This window comes from Bombus flavifrons, chromosome 2, assembly GCF_040668555.2.
Source record: "Bombus flavifrons isolate JBK064 chromosome 2, iyBomFlav1_principal, whole genome shotgun sequence".
In the NCBI taxonomy this organism is placed as follows: domain Eukaryota; kingdom Metazoa; phylum Arthropoda; class Insecta; order Hymenoptera; family Apidae; genus Bombus; species Bombus flavifrons.
In genome coordinates this window covers 5,607,293-5,623,112 of record NC_138443.1, presented here as the reverse complement: position 1 = coordinate 5,623,112, position 15,820 = coordinate 5,607,293, and the positions used below count along the sequence as shown (strand labels likewise).

Here is a 15,820-nt window from a genome sequence, read left to right as displayed (position 1 = left end):
AGCTCGGCGGCGCTCGGTCGTCTTCGCCGCCGCTCGGCTGCCTCCGTTGCCTGGCCACGCTTCCCGGTCAGGCTGCCCGAACCGCGCAACGCTTGCTCCGAACAGGCGACGCGAGAGTGCCTTTCTCATTATGCGTCGAGCTCTCGTCGCGAGTGACTCGTTCTACGTAGGCCATCGCGACCGTTCGGTCGGCGCTTGCTTCGATGCGTTTCTCTCTCTGGGAAATAGAAAGAGAGGAATCGCTTGTACGCGACGAGAGAAGATCAATAACGGATCCCTCCCTCTTTCCGTCGCGTGTACGCGCCAGCCGCGGCGACGTAGCCGCCACGTATTTACACACGCACGTCATGCCAGTCTTACACCACCCCCCGCGGAACATCGCGAACGTCCGCGGTCAAGAATTTCGCGGTCGCAAGACGCGTGCAAAGGATATACCCCGTTTTATCGATCCCTTACAGATTTCGCTACTAGTATTGCATGCAACGTGGAGGTGTGCTCTGCTGATTCGTCGCTGCTGCACAACGCTAACGACGGAAGCTGACCGTGTTTACCGTTCGGAAGTATGGATCGGAAGCTGCGGGCACAAATTGAACGGTTGATTCATAGAGATATAGACAGGGCGTTTTCGAGTCGTATATTCGCAGATTCGTGAAAGTTCGATCGAGTAAATTTTCGTTTATGTCGAATGTTGGAACGATTTTTTCGATTCACGAGTTTGCAATAGCCAATGACCGGTGCCTTGAAATTTTATGGCTTAGAGTGCCGATAAGCAAAGCCCGATGTCGATTTGCATTGTTGGTCGTAAGAGAAAAATTATAGGATAGCGTATCTAGGGTTCACCAAGCTACTTTCACAAACTGCTAGAAATTTCATTAATTGTACAATTTGCAAAATTTTTTACTTGCTTTCGCAAGTTTTGCCGTACAACGAATTGGGTTTATAGTTAATTACGAATGCATAGGGTGTTTAAAAGTAGAGTCAAGCTTTAAACTGCAGTCAAGAGTTAATGAATATTACATGTAGTTAAAGTCTAGCGCAATCTCTCTTTACAGGGTACGACGACCTTCACTGTTTTTCGAATTAATCGCTAATTTCTTAAAAGAAATTTCTTAACTCATTGACGCTCGTTGTATTCAAAAAAGTACACCCGATATGTACCGTTACAATAATTTCAAATTTCAAACAAGCTTCGATGGGTTAATGAAAATTTCGAGTAAAATTCCCTAAATACTTTCCACTTTTTGAAATTTTCGAAAACAGAATTTGAAGATGAAATACGGTATAAAGGCCGTTGCGGAGTAAATTGGAAGATATATAGCAGATACATTTATACAAGTACCATTTACATGTAATAAATTTTTGACTCTTTAACACTGCAATATATTGCGATATTCTTTCATTACTCGCTCACTGTGACTTCCAGGAGAATTAATATCTAAATGGAATTGTATATTACGTTGTTTCTGCGTCATTGCGACAAGCATTAAGCAAATTATATCGCGTTAGAGCGTAAAACAAGCGAAAACCTGAGGGAACGCGTTAGAAATTCCTTTCGACGATTTGTTTCCCTCTTGAAACATGAAAATGATGGAAACACGATGTTTAATGCCTTAAATACCATGAGCAACGTGATAAAATTTTTGCTCGAGAAACGAATACGCGAAAAAGATTATTTTTATTTGTCGCGTGAATAAATTCGATTTTTCTCGAAATGAAACGAAAAAAGCAGGAAATATTACAAAGTATCGTGACAACTGTGTCCGATGAATTTAGAGCGATGTGCCGGCCTATCTCTGCATTTTACACCGATATCAGAAATGGCTAGATGAAAAATCGATAAACGTTTCCGGTTCTACATATGCGATTCGTCAGATAACGTATTCACACTATCGAAAACGCGAATGCACTCGTCTCTGTTCGACGAAACAGCACGGCCGAGTGCTTTATTCGAGGAAATAGCGGTGAAAACACGTTAACCTCTCTATAACCAGAATTTCGTTTGCTTATGAAGAAAAAATAAACATAGTTGATTATAATTAGACGGCGGATGTTTAGACACTTATGAGGAATCGAAGGATATAAAAATATATAGAACGGCAATATGCAAAAATACATAAAATAGCCAAAGCAAATTATTCGTTATAATATTTAGCAAGCGACATGGGATCTCTATTTAGATTTCATTATTTTAGTTATGATCATAGAAATTATATACTTGCATAAATATTTGCAATTTAGTTATAGACTGAAAAATAATTTCTTTGTCAATAACCAATTATTTACTAATTTCTCATATTTCTTTACGAATTTTTAATAAAAGCAACGATACATCCTGTATACAAGTTGAAGTTAAAAATCATCGACAATTTCTGGATAAGCTGCAAAAATGAGAGATAAAATGCTGGAATATCGTAAAACGAAAGGACGAAAAATACGATCAAATAAACGTTGCCATTCTTGAAATACTAAATTTTCCAAAGCTCGTGCCTCTACAATAACATGACTATCATTCATGACTTTAAATTTTTCATATTTCCGCATCCCCATATTCCCATCCAACTCCAACAAAGAGATCTTTGTTTCGACGCATGAGAAATCAAAATGATCACCATATCTTACACAGATCAGAAGAAAGAAAATAATACAATTCTAAGCGTCGAGAAGCTTTTATTTTATCAAGACGAAGAGGTTTTGTAAACTGAGGGAACATCGAGAGATACAATCCATTTTATTTTATGAAATTTTTGCACTTTCTATTACACTTTTCAAAAAAGGGAAAAATCTTCCACCAAATACGATCGTTTATAGCAATTCGTCAGTTCTTACGAGCGTAACAATAAAAAACATACGTAGAAGAAGAATTTTATTCTATAATAACATCAACATTCTCGAATGTTTCTATCGTAACTACTTTTATGTTCTGATTACCATAATTATAACTTGTATTATTCGACCAATAATAACTACACGTATACCGATCTTCCAACAAGTGCCTTAAATACATTTTAATTTATTATTTTAGTTTATACGTTACATGTCAAAATATTTGAAAGATCTACCTAAATTCCGGTTTACAATAACTCGTAAGAACGTGGTCATGGAAACACACGTAGAAGAAGAAGAATTCCAGTTATTATATTTTCTTTTATAATAACGTTAACTTCCTCGGATGTTTCTATCGTAATTACTTTTATTTTCTGATTACTATAATTATAACTTGTATTATACGATCAATAATAACTGGCACATTACACCTACACCGTTCTTTCAACGAGCGCTTTAAATACATTTTAATTTATTATTTTAATTTATATGTTACATGTCAAAATATTTGAAAAATCTACCTAAGTTCCTGTTTACAGCAACTCACGATTTCGTAAAAGCGTGATCATGGAAACACACGTAGAAGAAGGATTCTAGCTATCATATTTTCTTTTATACTACTCTTATTTCCTCGTTACTATAAGTTATAATTAGCAATTATGCACCAATAACAACTGGTACTCTACATTTATACCACTCTTCTAATGACCGCCTCAAATACATTTCGATATATTATTTTAATTTATACATTATACAATATTAAAATATTAGAAAAATGTACCCGTGTTCCCCCAGTTTATAGCAACTCCTGATTTCCTACGAGAGCGTGACCCTGAAAACGCACGCAGAGGAGAGCGTGCCCGAACCAAGGTGAGATCCCCGCTGGGGCAATTGCGGATAGAGAAAATAACGATGTGTTTTCAGTGAATCCTCTCCTCTCTTGTGCACGACGACAATCCCGAAGAGAGGGAGAATCGGGCTGCATTATCGCCGGATTGCCATTGCCGCTATAAAAAAAAAAAGCTTGACCCGTATTCTCTTTTACGTTCAACTTGGCCACCGCCATAGAAACCTCATTTTTCTTCTCTTTTCTTTTCTTCTTTTCTTTTATTTTCCTCCCTTCAGACTTTTCTTTCGCGGCTCGTTTCGCGGAAAGGACACTCTAACTCGCGACGGGGGTTCGTCGTCGACGATCCCTTGAATACGTTTGTTAACGAACGCCAGAAAGCACCGGTCGATCGACCCACGGACCGAATTTAGGTAATAACCAGAGCTCTCGTGGTGGGACATCTGCGTTTAAACGAGATCCTAGCGTCTAATGTTTGCCACAATGGATTTTAGAGGCGAATCAATGGTGTTTCAACGCGAAACACGGAAACTCTGTCAAGAGACCAAGAGAATATTTCAGGATATTCGTGTACACTGTTTTATACTTTCACGACCATTGGATGACGTATTCGTGACTCTTTTTCAAAGTTTCAATCGTGTTATTAGTACTTGCTAGTTAGAAACTACAGTTATAGGCGCTTGATCAATTTGTCGTTACGTAAATCTTACTAAGACAAATAAGTTTATATCAATTGAAATTTACAATTAAGAATTGAAAGTCATATTTATTTTCTTTTTATGAAATCGATAGATTATAAATTTGAAGGATTAGGTATAGAAGTAATGATATAGACTGTAAAATTTTTAACCTAAATGTGTCTTTCTGAGGGTGCTTTGGGCCGGCAAAGCCGAAATCGGACATCATATTTCACGGAAACGAACGCCTTTAAAGATTCGTCTTTGTGAACATTTAACCGACAAAGGTTCTAACTGTAGAAATCCGCTTAAGACCATACAGAGCGGCAAGGGGTAACTTACCGAGTAAAGTGATGGCACAGCTAATGCCAATGCTCCAAATGCCAATTTTCCTCTTTACAGCTTACCGCTCTCTGTAAAAATAAAAAATAACCCAAACAAACCTAGTTCAACACTCACGATTCAAATGCACACAGAGTAAGCCATACAGTATGTTAAGAGCATCAAATTTTAGAAAAGGTCCCGTTAAAATTCACGAGGATGTCATACATCAACAAGTTGATCGAAATTTTTGACGTCTTATTTGAAAAGCGATCAATATTTTTGGCTTCGGCGACCTCAAAAACTCCAAAAAATGTCATTTTAACCGAGTATTCTGTGGGCCAGATACTAGAGCCAATTTAAATTACTTTTTAAAAAAGCTTGTCAATATCGCGTTAAAGATGTAAAAGGGATCAGCGAACATTAATTATTCTAAAATTACTATAGTTTTATCCAGCACTATATTACATTAACTACGACTATATGCGACTTATTAAAAATTCAATTACTTCGGTTCAAAAGCGATCAAAGAATTTCCCCTGTAACAAAAGAAAATTTAAAATACATTTTCGTTTAGAAAAATTATGCTGTTGTCTTGTTATGTAGTTTGAATAACGTAATCTAACCGAAGTTAAGCGCAACAAAAATGTTGCTTGGTATAAATCGCGATCAATTTACTCAGTTCGACTTTTAAAGCAACAACGTAACATTATAGCCGTGTGCGACGGTTTCACGCAACGACTTCACGAAACTTTCAAACGGAATGTTCGCGTATTTAGGAATTCATCTAAGCGATTCCAAATATAGAATCAGCGTAAACGGGCACAAGTACGTATCTATTACCGCGATAGAAATACACGTACTATTTTCCCTTGCCTCTGTCAAGGTGCTCGCGATATATGTACATACTGCATGCATATAGCTCGCAATGCAAGTAGTATAGGTAATCGAGTTACATACTTCTTCAACTTCTTTCAAACTGAAACTCACGGCTGTCAGTGAAACTGGCGAAAAGCTTTCAAAGTTTCGTTTCCCTTGAAAATTTTAATTCTGATAATACTTCGATCGAATAGATTGATGGACAAGTGACTTCAATAATAATTTCCAGTATCTGCTATCACAACTTCGGCAGAATTTCTTTTTTATGAAACGAAAGTTTTCATGAAATTCGAACTACTTCGATTGATAAGATTATAAATGGTAATGAATCTTGGAGCTTGTAATACATACTCACTTTTAGAGCAATACGATATGCTTAATCAAATTCGTTCCAGTTATTTGATATCCAATTTATATTTTATACTCTATATCGGATGTATTCTATGTATATCGATATCTAATCCTATTTCGTGTTCTATATCAAAGTTTACGTATGCTTACAACGTATGCAGCATATTAATACGAGAAGAAATCGCAACTCTCTTAATTTTTGATGCACAAAAGTACAAACGTCCTTTTGGATACTGACGTCCATTGCTTGACCGCGAATATGCTACGGTTTACTACTTGTTCTTGCATTCTAATAAGATTGCTTGCAATATCGAGTTGTTTATCACTAAATTATCCAAATAAAACGTAACGATATTCGATTTTTGCACCGAGTGTTTATACGATTTAATTTTATTTGCACTTTTACTGACAAACATATACCTCACAGTAAATCTACACCAGTTCGTTAAATAGAGGCTTATTGTGAGAGCTTAAAGACGTGGATATTGGCTCAAAATTTTAGATTTTAGGCCAACATGTTATAAACTTATCTATACATCTAGTAAAGCTTGTACACCTACAATTATTTTCTCTACAATTATTCTCTACAATTATTTTTTTAAATATCCAATTTTTCTTTGAATATTTTCTTTCTTTAGAGACTTAAATTCCAACGTTTGTTTCTCTGTGCCGCTAAATAATTTAGCAACCAACTTTCTAAAAATAAATAGCCACTCTTCCAGCTTACTACGACATAAATTTGTTAACGATTAATAAAACAAACAGTAAGTTCACTGTCTCCAGGCAATCCTCCAGACTTACAATTAGCCCGTTTTTATATTCATTTTGTATGTCACTTTTGTTCGATAGGTACTTGGAGAAAGAAAGGAGCAAAACCAAACGAGACGAAAAGAGACGAGAAAAACAGATAACTGAGAACCTCTGTTCGTTTGGTAGGATGGCTGGAACGGGGGGCGACTGCTTGTCGGCCATTGACCTCGCAACTGCAACCACCACCCCATCTCAGTCTCTCTCTTCTAGGTGCCATGAAACTATTCTATCTGCCTCTCCTCCGTATCTATCGCTCTTCCTGTCTGGTTACTCATTACGACTCTTTCCGCTTCTTCGAGCTTTTGCGCGTCTTTTTTCTCCCGCTACCCATCGGATTAATTTCTTTTCCACGCGAGAAGAATGCAAGACGGAGTGGTTGTCACAGGAAACGAGAGATAGTATCGGTAATTTTCTTTATCGATATAGATGGTACTCTCTTACATCACTACGTTTCAAACCGTAACATGCAAATTGTCCCCGTATCTGCAATCGTAGCTTTTCATTTTCAAATTTATCATTAAATACAACTATTTATGTTTTGAATATAATTTTTTGAAATAAGATACGATAGAATAAATTCGCAAATAATTTTCTAATTCGTGAATTTTTTCTAAACGTTTATCAATGATACCTTGTATCATATAGCTTTATTTCACATTTGATGCCAGAAAAGTGTTTCAGTTTTACCTTGTAGTTAATAATACGAATAAAATTGTATATTACTCGGTGATTACATTAATTCTTCCCGCATGGTTCTAATCCATTAATCATTCTTCTTTTATCAGTTTTCTTGAACTACGATGAAGTAAAAATAATTCCACCTCGGAGGTATTTATAATTCTAATACACGCTTTTTATTTCATAACAATTAAATATGATTATATATATGTAATACTTTTTATTATATATACTATATACATATAATATTTCTGTACATTAAATGTGCGTGTACATTAAAATTTTCCATGAATACACAAACATCCACGGTATAATTATGACCATAATACCAGAGAAGTCTCGGGACATGCATTATTATCGAACAGATCATCTTATCCAACTCCCGTTTTCCCTTTTCCTTATGTCTGCAACCATAATTTAGATAGGATGACGTGCAATTTGTTTCGACACGGATTGTGTGACAGTCGAATTCAACGTGGCAGAACCACCCGCGATTATTCCTCCCAGAGGAACCATTGCGCAAATAGCAAAATGGACAACCGATCTGTGTAATTTGGAGCATTGAGTACGCCGTTTCCAACTCCGTTGCCAAGCAATCTCCAAGCGCGAAATTAAAACAAAAAATAACCTGACCGAAAAATGTTCAACTTGCCTGAAAATTGTCATTCGAAAGAGAAGATATATAGCCAGCGTCGTTTATCGACGTTTGTTTCAAATCAAGGAAATGAAATTATCGAAGATATACTGACGACCATATTTCACGTGTATTTGTATAAACAGACAAATATAAGATTGTCAAACAACGTGATATGCATATTTCAGATTGATAAAATATCTTCATTGGCTATTTCGATTTATAGATTCAAAAACTACATTTTTCAAATTTCATAGCGTTTCATCCAATAACAGCTATCGGACGAATATCAGAGGCCGATGATTGCAGCGATTAATCAATAATATAAAATCCACTCTAAACGAGTGATGGAAGTATTTTAAATTTCACCAATAAAATATGGAATATTTGTACCAAAAGTAAAATAATCACAGTACGTAAATATAATAAAAATTCGATTGGTTTTAGAATACATTTTCATATATGAATATTTTAACATTTACCTGTGTCAAGAGGAAAGAAAATGTTTATATGCATGTACAAATACGTATACGATATTAATGTCAATCAATTGATATTGGAATTTTAATAGAGTACATTTTCTTAACTTTTTATTATGTTAAAACAATAAACAAAATCTTATATTCTCACGTCAAATATTTATATCCGTATATTGTTCGTTATAATTTCACCCGCCATTTAGATAAAAAAATAAATATCTTTCGTTAAGAGTTGACATATCGTTCACGCGTTTATAACATCGCAAACAATTTATAGTAATTTATAAATGGTTAAAAATCTTACTCAAATTGTCAAATAATTTAACTGGGTTACAGTTTCTCTTTGCTTAGATAGATATTTTAGTTCCCTTTTATTTATTTAGTCGAGTAAATATTTTGGTCTCTTCAAGTTACAATTATCTTCGCGAACCCTCCCTGGAGCAAAGGGTGGTTGTAATATTTTCTCTTATTCTTATTTTTGATTGGCAATTTTGATATTACTTATCACAAAGTCCAACTGTTATACTTTCAGTAATATTAGATGGGTATATGAGCTTCGGGTATAAAGGAACTTTTTGTAGCTCTATCTTTTCGAGATAGTATTCGAAAGTGAAATTGTTATTTTCGACCAGGTCTACCCTACACGATATAACCTACTATCTTATCGTTCTAGCAAGGGTTGATTCAGATGTGGCAAGATGATAGTACTACAATACCGTATTACAACAATGAACGTAATTTTAAGTGCAGATGTTCGACCAATTACGTGAAAAATAAATAGTTTAACAAAAATTCTACACAATAATCCACGCTGATTATATTCATAAATTAAAATTCATAGATCGACAATTGCGAATATTTTACAAATTTTTGTTACCACAATTTTGTTTGCAATTTACAATTATTTATGCTATCTCCTTGTGATAAATCTTATTTTCATAAATTTAAGATTTCTTCTTTGAGATGTTGAATACTAATTATGTTCTTTCTTGAATACTAATAATGTGAAATTGATAATAAAAAGTGAAGTTGATCGATCTGGCTTCTATATTCTATGATTATATCGTTCAATAAAATACTCCACAAGTTGAATATATCACAGAATGCGATTTCTCCAAACTTTAAACCGTGTTTCTCTCATACGGCCAGTTACATTAATATTGACACACTCTTTAAAACAGAATAACTCTTTCCAAACTAGATCAAACGGCTTGAGTTTTCCTGAAAAGTTAAAAAGTTTCGTTTACTAGACGACATATAAGAGAAAATTCTGGAAAAAACTGCGATTGGTCTTTTAATAAAAATTTAAACGATACGCTTCCGTAGATTTATGTCGGCTCTATACGTGCCGAAACTACAATTACTACGTATCTAGTTACTATTCTATCAACTTTCATCGAAATCAGTGAGAACCGGGTGTAACGAAGAAACATAAACCCAAATCTTTGAACCTCGCCAAATCTTTCTGTAACAAGAGAGAAGTCAAAGTGTCCCTTTGATCAAGATTGAAATAACTCGACATTTTCCAAAAATAACAAAGGCTACAACCTGTTACAACGAATCTGTATAACGGTTAATTAAACTGTCCTTTGGTGGCAAATACCAGACGCTGTTTACGCTATTAACAGTTTCCGTTGGGATGGAACTTCAACTCGGGGGTCGAAAAAGTATTATAGACCCTGGAAGCGTGGACTATCCAGGTTGACTTTGGTAACGATAGAACTGATCGCGCTACGGGGGTGGTTTGTCATGGCTGGGCCACGCGGATGGACGTGCAAAAGGTGTTCCTGGGAGAGAATGCGTGCGCACCCTCTCTGCTAGCCAGCTCCAGCTCCATCCGCCCGGATCCATCGAGCCTTACGAGCCCATTATACGCCCTCGTATACTCGACACGCGTACACCTGACTGATTTTCTACGTACTCTCTTCTTCTGTGGTACACGCCTGCTCTAGCGATAGAGTACAGGATTTTCCAACTTCTAGAGTGCTTCTACACGCGTACAGCATTTGCGGCAACACATTGTACACTGACCTAATAGTATAGTCTTATGGCCATAATGTGAAATGTGAAATGCCATTAAGAATTTTTACGAAAACAATCATTGTACGCTACAGGTCACGTTTCCTAACACGCTCGCTGTCGGACGTCACACGTGCGTGACGCACTAAGAGCTGTACAGGGAATTGCGTTCCAATTTTCGACAAGAAAAATAGATGAAGCCTCGTTTATTTTCATCGGAGATGCTTCTGTACAATATCTACAACGACTACGCTTGATCTGGTGTTAAAACGCGTTTATCTTTTATTATTTTAACTACACAATATTTCATTGAAACGCGACTTGTCCTTCGCTCGAACAGTGCATCTCTATTGTTGAAAGTGTTTGATAATTATATATCGAAAGAGCACAACTCAGCGACTTCAACGTCCCTCAAATACGCTGCCAGTGTCAGCATTCTGAGTAATTTCACTTGTGCATATCGCAGCTCGACTTTAGCTTCTCAGATATTCGTAGAAATATTTTCAATACCTTTTAGTTTATGATGATGATAATGAACCACTAGGTTTATTAAAATCTTATGTGAGTCTTTCAAAAAGTATCACGTTAATAAATAAAAATAACCTAGCTTCAAATATGTCTTTTTCTCCGTCATTATTCCAATACGTCACATATATGTACATAGTAAGATACGGTTTATCCACAGCCCAGCGTTGCACACTATAAAAACCAGTTTGACACATTATAGAAACCACTCCAATCGTTGATTTAGTACGTTTCTATAGTATATATGTAAAAACATAAGTAACACTACGTAATATCATGAAAATTCGTTACTTGGACAATGGGAAGCCTCTTTGTTTTTAATCGGAGGTAGCAAACTTGTTAATATGCACCCTTACAAATGTTAGTACTACGACATGTGTCTAAGAAGTAATGAAACTGATTCTGTAGAAACGTTTATATGTCATTTAATGAAAAATCTATATTGTCCATTTCAGAATGATTCCTTTGAGAAGCTATACACCGTTTCCATTCCTGGAAACAGTGCTGAAATTCTACCGAAACTACTTTCTGTTGATCGATTACAACCTGTTGGATGCTGTTCACAGTTCCAAAATGATATCCCTTAAGATGACTTTTGAATATTGAGAAAATGAGAGAGTCACGTGAATTCATATCTGGGGAGTACGGAGGCTGTGAAAGCACATGAATACGTTTGTTGGACACAAAACTCATTTACAGACTCGTTCGAAATTGATCAAAACTCGTTCTTGATGTAGTGTAAGACGCTGCTCGATACGTTGCTGTTCCATTTCCGTAACGCGTCGCTAAAACATGCTTTTATAAAACTCGCTGCGAAATTGATTGCGTTAGCTGAATCGAGTTGAAATTAATACGGAAGGTAGTGCAGAGATATACGTCTCAAATAACGCCGCAGCATCGTGATACAATGTCGCGGACTCCCGAGAACCGAAATCTATCTTGTTACCTTTTAGACACACCTCGTATATGAAATGATAAAATTCGTTGTATAGCTATAGAAAGAATCGCCGCCAACCTTTATAGCCTTTCATAAACTTTTATATTATCAACCTTATAACCGTTTGTTTAAGTTCTAAGAAAATGAACAAAGTTGAAAATAACGGAACCTCGTGAAACGCTTTTAAAACAAGGGAACTACGACGAGTTTAGAACAACCTATCGAACAGGAAGATTCTTTTGGCTATATCTATGAATAAAAAATTCATTAAAAACACATTCACGCGACATTCAAATTTATAAATGGTTCTCTGTAATTAGAATAATCCAAGAATTAATTGGTATTCAATGACATTTCGCTCTTATTTAACCATCTACAAAATTAGCCGCATTAAAAATATTGGTAATACGTTGAAGCAACGGTACACCTATTCTAAATTCTGGTATCCGTGATCGCGCTATAATTACGTTACCTATTCAAAGAGCAAACCTTAGCCTCTCTTTGACGCAGTAATTGAACACTGTCAAGTTCCCTAAATCTCTTTATCGTTGAATCGTTCTGTGCCTTTATCCCCGATGCTAAATCAGAGCTGCTGGTTACAATGAAATTCCATTTTCCCAGTAGATACAGTGCGTTCGTGGCGAATATTTTTCGTTGGAACCTCCAATAGCAATGTCTGTCACCTTTAACTCCGTCCACCTTTTTCTCTGGTAATATCTTGCCGATTCTACAAGGGCTTACTCGAATACCCGGAAGACGGTGAGAGGAAAAGAAGATAGAAATGGCAGACGATATATTAGATGGAAATCGATTATACAGTTTAAAGATGTCTACGATTTCCGTGGAATATCAGTGAACCGTGCTAACAGACACGATATTAAATTGGGACTTGATTTATAGCCAATCAGGAAAACAATAGCGCTTTGTAAAGTACAAATTGCCTTTTTTTCCATTACAATGCTGTATAAACGCATAAACGTAAAACTCCGAATTTATGTCAAATTTATACCATTTATGTTTGTAAATTTATATCGTATAGTTACGAAAATTCATATCATTTATTTTCATATATTTATATCATATATGTATTCTTTCGAATTTCAAAAATCATAAAAATTGTACATTCGTAGGGTATATTTATTTTCATAATAGGTTAATTGGCAATTACTATCCGCCGTACTGAAGTGTCTGCAAATAGAGACTTCCTACGAAACAAGTTTCACCCCAGTAAATAATTCAACGTACCTACCTTATTAAAAAATTGTTTTATTGTATCGTGTTTAGCGTCCAATTTACATTTCTCTTCACTAAAGGAAAAAAAAAGAAAATTTTTACGTTCGTGCTACTTGCGTTTTTTATTATTTAAACCCTGCAATTATTAAGTAAAAAGTTCTTATAACAAGTTGCGCAACTTGCACTTCCTTCCACGATTTCATCGATTCAACTGCTTCGTCTCTCGAGACTGTGATCTTTTCTCCCCCGTCTATCAGCAAAATATTATTCTTCGAGCAATGATATAACGTTCATATTCACGCGTCAAAAGCCTGAATTAAGAAAGAAATGATAGAAATCTGTCATAATGTATCAAACAGAACAGTAATCCAATAATATAGGTTTCACGTTGGAATAAGTTGTCCATCGACAGGGTCGAAATCGCGAGGGAATTGTACAAGGCGTCCAGAAAATCAGAACAATACCTGGAGGAATGGAAAGGGTAGAACAATTAAAGGCTAATAATAGTAAACGTCTCCAGGCTCGTGTTCGGATGCAAAGAAAATCATTTTGAGTATCTCCTGTATAGATATGCAAATACGGTTTATTGGAGAAGAAACTCGCTATAATTCGAAAGCAAGGTCATACACAGAATTTACTGCTAAAGCTGTTCGCGGATGCTACGCGACACCCTGTATATTACTCTTTTATTTCATCCTAACAGTATCTTTAGCCTTTCAGTTCTTTTCTATCGACGAGACACCTTTTTTCACGGAATAGCATGACATTGATACACGCAACTGTGAAATTCGTCTGTCGAAACGCTGAGTCGAGAAAGAAGTGGAACAAACCAACGAGAGTAGGAGGTGATGCTACGGCCGAAGAGGAAGCCAAGACAAAAAGAAGGATCAAGAGCGTGGTGTCTCTACCCTTCCTTGCTGTCTTTATTGATGTTTATCCTTTCTTTTTGTGCAAAATGTCTCCCGTGTGCAGCTTCTCTCTCCCCCTATGGCGAGCGAGGCAATCTCCTTGTTGGCTTTAGCATTTCCTTTCAGCGACAATACGTCGCTTTGAGAAAGCAGTTTCCACGGCCCTCTTAATTTGTGCGCGTTATCTTTAGAAAGTAGAAATTCGATCCCAGACTCTGTTTCGTCTCCAGATCGGCATTCTCGACATACCATCGATCCAAGAGTAAACGTTCGCCGTTCTCGAAGGGACTCGTAAGGTGACAATATAATTGTACGGAAACCTCAAATAAGGATCTATAGCGTATTTTGGTCAGTGTTCAATTAGCAGTAAAATGTAACTCTACACGTTGCTGTCGATCGTTTTACTACCCACCAATTGCAGATATTTTGTAGGGAAGCGATGCATTCACGAAAATGGGCACTTTTACGCAATGTTGTAGATAGGGCTACATTCAATACTGTTTGAGGCTTTCGGATGTGAACCGTAACCAACGATAAGAGGAAAAGATTGCCAAACTGTCGTTAACGTTGCAATCAGTGATCTGAGGATTTTTATGCATTTATAAGAAATTTGAAAGTGAAAAAATGCAGGGAATATACGTAATGTGAAAGAATATATAAAATACTTGGAGTATAGTACTTTCTCTAATACTACTTCTTGGTAGTTAAAGTCATTTTCTACCGAGACTTTACTTTTTTAATTATATTCCCAAAAATATGAATTTGCATAAAAATTCGCGGTCTAGTAATTATCTTCGTTAGGGGTCGAAAATTGCACTGATAACACGCAGTTCTTGGAAATCTGATGAAACTGGTTGTACTGATATTAACGAAATGTTGGGACCTTTTCTTTTTGGACGCGTTTTATACTGTATCTAGAAGCGTCAGGCAGAATCGAACAGCATATTAGCAATGTTATCCATAACAATGTTAAGTGTGCTAATCCTGATGTTCTCCTCACTTCCTCTTCGGGTTTGCATCTCTTTAGATATCTCTTTCTCTTTGAATATTTTATCCATAAAACGCGTAGAACACGCGAAAAGTAATATATTTATTATATCAAATATTAAAATCAAATACAGGGTAGGTGTAGGGGACGGTCAAAAGCTAATAGAAAAGATCAGGAGCGGAAACCTTGAGCAATGGGATAAATATTGGATAGATGAGGAAAGTAGCATATGTGTGCTGTAACATTGTGTGTTACACAAGGAAGATCGAGAAACGCTGAAGCACCTAATTGAGACGCGTAGGGAACTGAAAAGGTGCGAATGCAGGTTAGAAGATGTAGTGGCAAAGTTTCTCGATGTGAAAGTAGTAAGATAACTGGCGTGTGCGGAAAAGAAAAAGAGGCGGGAAAAGATACTGGAAGAAAAAGATAGTACAGAAGGATATAGGTGATTTGTCCGGATGAATATCTAGATTAAGAATCTATGTAAACTAAGTCCATATTATGGCCGAGGAAACTGAAATTAAATTATTATTATTATTATTATATACCAAAATCAACATTCAAAAATAAAAAATCTACTATATTTTAATAATATTTACTAAAATATAATATCCATTTTACGTTATATAAACTCAAGACGAAGCAGCAGGGTTGATTGCGATTAGAACTCGAGCCATGAAAACCTCAAGATTCTCAGTATAATGTTGAACA

General features: G+C 36.0%; 1 protein-coding gene across 8 annotated transcripts in view; it reads right to left on the bottom strand.

Moving 5' to 3' along the window:
* Window positions 1-15,820, bottom strand: part of LOC138189667 (uncharacterized) — a 143,436-nt gene that overhangs the window by 103,529 nt on the left and 24,087 nt on the right. The window lies entirely within an intron of this gene.